The 3,694-nt window shown below is 34.3% G+C and overlaps 1 non-coding gene across 1 annotated transcript; it reads left to right on the forward strand.

Moving 5' to 3' along the window:
• Positions 1-3,113: 3,113 nt before the first annotated feature.
• Positions 3,114-3,236, forward strand: LOC115290990. The gene has a single exon (XR_003908352.1). It is a non-coding gene; the product is annotated as a U6atac minor spliceosomal RNA (small nuclear RNA).
• The last annotated feature ends 458 nt before the right edge of the window (positions 3,237-3,694 follow it).

The following is a 3,694-nucleotide window of genomic DNA, read 5'->3' on the forward strand; positions in this document are numbered from 1 at the left end:
ACCAAATGTGTTCCAACATGAAAGAAAAGAAATATATTACAAAAATTTAACAGAGTGCTGGTAACTGTCTTTTTAGAAACTTTCTAGAAAAAAAATTAAATAAAAATATCTAGAAACATTCTAGAAAAATCTATTTGCTTATTCAAAAACAAAAACATATTGTATCACAACCCAGAATAGCGGATGTTTCTGATGGCTGGCGTCAATAAACAAATAAATAATGAAGCTGGAAAATTCCATGGAAGAAAAGATAAGATAATGAAGGGGAAATTAAGGCTTCTGTGAGGAAAGGCCAAAAATAATTAGATATCATAAATCCGGAATGATAAAGTCTGAGAGGAGGATGAGAGGATGAGACAAAAATGCATAGGACCACTAAGTTATTAAATAGAGCAAACATGGCTGAGTGACTAAATTCTAGAACAGTAAAACTAAGGAATATCTTTTGAAGTTTCATTGAAATCAAAAGCAGTATGACTTAGGAAACATTTAAACTAGTAAAAATTACATCAATAAACCCTCATGAAAAATTAACTAGGCTAAGCAAGAGTTTCAGTAACCAGTAGATGAGTTCCAAGGATTATAAAGAAAGAGATGGAATCATGAGTGTGTAAGAAGCCTCCATTATGGAGAGTACCCCAAACAGATTTCTTTAACACCATGGATTTTCACAACAGTGGACACCCTACACAGACATTTAATCTGATGAGAGATGGATAATATAATAGGATCAAGTCTGTCTGTGTACCAGAGATAATTTAGGTAAATCACTGTTCTCAATTATTCTATCCACACGGTGAAATATTGCTGCACAGGACAGAGTGTTATACATTTTCAAGCAAGTTAAGTCAAAGAATAGCTTTTGTAGGAGAAGGAGGAGTATATAACTAGAATATAATAACTACAATATGTAGGGATTGCTTAAGTCAGGAATCAATTTCTATTTCAGACTGACATTGCCTAAATAGCAGGCTAACCACTTCCATCAAAGAAAGAACTTTTATGAGAGCAATGACAACTTACATCAGGCAGATCTTTGTGATGGCATAATACTTTCTGAACTAATATGAGACGTTACTACAAGTAGTGTAAAATAACTTAAGGACAATTTAAGAGCTCGGTAAGAAAAAGTTTGTGTGATTTAGAAAACAAATAATGTTGGCTTAATCGTAATATTCCTGAAAATGCCTCCATTCTCAATTTCCTTTTTCAACTGATTTGAGTCAGCATCTTCTCGACTGTCTAGATATCTTCAATAAATAGGACAAAACCTACTGATATGTCAGTTTTTGTCTGGATGTTAGAAATACCTGAAACCTAATAATCAATCAACAAACATTTCATGAATGCATAAATAAATTAATGAATAATTACAGCTAGTTAGCTGTAGTAATGGTCAATGCCAACATGTGTGTTCCATAAGAACATAAGTCTGTGCATGAGAATTTAAAGTCCAGCGCACTATCATAATTAAAATATCTAAGGAAGAAAAACATATACCTTTGTTGAGTACTCACTATGTGCAAATTCATTAGCATAATTATCTCATTTAATTTGCACAACAATTTCTTACAAAGGCATCATGGAATATCTCCAGTGTAAATGACACTTCATATTCATGGCCTCATTCAATCTTCCCAACAAATTTCTGAAGAAGGTATTATTTTGACAAATATACAAGTGATAACACTAAAACTTGGAGACAATAGAAAATTTGCTGAAGTTCACCCAAATGAAATGTATCTAGTTCTCTGTTAACCAGAATAAATGTTACACAAGAAAAAAGTTGAAGTTCAACCTTTTCATGATATCACAAGTGTTTTAAAATCAGCATATGAGTTGCTAGCATTCTGAAGTTGCTACAGAAACAAATATTTCCAAAAAAGGATATTGCAGAGCCTTTAAAATAGCCCTGTCATCAACATTTCTTAAATATATGTAATGCAGCACGAGAGAAATTTGCATGTTTTAATACTTGGCAAAACATGAAAGTTTGCTTCTTTAATGTGATGTATCCTCTAGTTGGTCATGACAGATTTATGACAACTGGACGTTTTCCAAAAGTCATTATGCTTCCTGATTTATACATTTGTTTTAATCTTGGGGAGATTTGAACTGAATTCTAAATTTGTGTAATTAAAACACTAAAGTTAATATTTGTCTAAAAAAAAAAAGATTGAAAAAACCACTTTGGCCAACATCAATCATTGGAAAGATTCATGTAATAATTTTGGTGTTGATTTTAGTCATTGTCTTTTCCAATAAGTATGTCAGTGGAAAACAGGCAAGGAACCTATGAATAGACACTGACATGTAGTGTCAATGTGAATATGATCAAAACATTTGGTTAAGAGGATTGATTTGGTCTCAGGTTCTCAATCTGTCACTTACTGGCACTATGGCCATAGGCACAGACTTACCCTTTCTGAGCATCAGTATCTACATCTTTAATGCTGAGAAAATATCTACTTCACTGTATTTTTTAAATAAGATGTTAATAAAGCAATACACATAAAGAAATTGAGTGACCAATACATCATTAAGATACCACTCTATAAATGGAAACTATTTCTACTGTTATTATTTTTTAAAATAAACCTTGTTAAATAAGCAACAGAAATTGGTGATTCTCGTATCTTTTTCATATGTCAGTATGTAAGTGTATCTGATAATCTTGATCCAGGGAGAGACACTGAAAAGATTGAAACAGAGGTCAAACTGTCTCTGATATCCATTTTACTACAGAATCGTCTGCATCTTTGAGCATCTTTAGTGCCCCAAGTCCTGGCTTCATCTCCTCATGTTTGCACCCTGTTCAGCCTTCCTTTTCTGAGACGGTGTCTAAACTTCAGTACTAAACCTTGGTTCCTACTTTTGGCTCTATTCCTGCCCTGTTCTCAACTGTCTCTCTCTTCATATTTCTCTGGTAATCTAATTCACCAAGATAGTTATGTCCATATTCTAATATTAGACACTGATACTATTATGTATTATATTTTTTTTAAAGAAGAAATTGAATCTTTCAGGACACAGCTGAATAAAAATTAATTAAAGAGAAATGTTATTGTATGATCTGAGCTAATACCCTTATCATTATATTTAAAGAAATGACTGTGTTGTATGAAAGGAGAGGTTAGCACTCCTCTTAACAAGGATGGAAGAGGCCCTCAGGCCTAACAACACCCAGAAAGTTAAGGCATTGCCACCTACTTTGTGGCATCTAACCAACATTTTTAAGCACTGCTGGGGATTTACCCAAGGGATACAGAAATGCTGATGCATAGGAGCACATGCACCCCAATGTTCATAGCAGCACTTTCTACAATAGCCAAATCATGGAAAGAGCCTAAATGTCCATCACCTGATGAATGGATCAAGAAGATGTGGTTTATATATACAATGGAATACTACATGACATGAGAACGAATGAAATATGGCCATTTGTAGCAAAGTGGATGGACCTCGAGGGTGTGATGCTAAGCGAAATAAGTCAGGTGGGGAAGGACAGATACCATATGTTTGCACTCATAGGTCTAACAAGACAAACCTAACAGAGGACCATAAGGAAGGGAAGGGAGAAAGAGAGTTGGGGAGAGAGAGGGACACAAATCATGAGAGACTATTGAATACTGAAAATGAACCAAGGGCTGAAGAGGGAAGGGAGGGAAGAAGGGGGTGATGGTCATGGAGGGGG

Source organism: Suricata suricatta, chromosome 4, assembly GCF_006229205.1.
Source record: "Suricata suricatta isolate VVHF042 chromosome 4, meerkat_22Aug2017_6uvM2_HiC, whole genome shotgun sequence".
NCBI lineage: Eukaryota > Metazoa > Chordata > Mammalia > Carnivora > Herpestidae > Suricata > Suricata suricatta.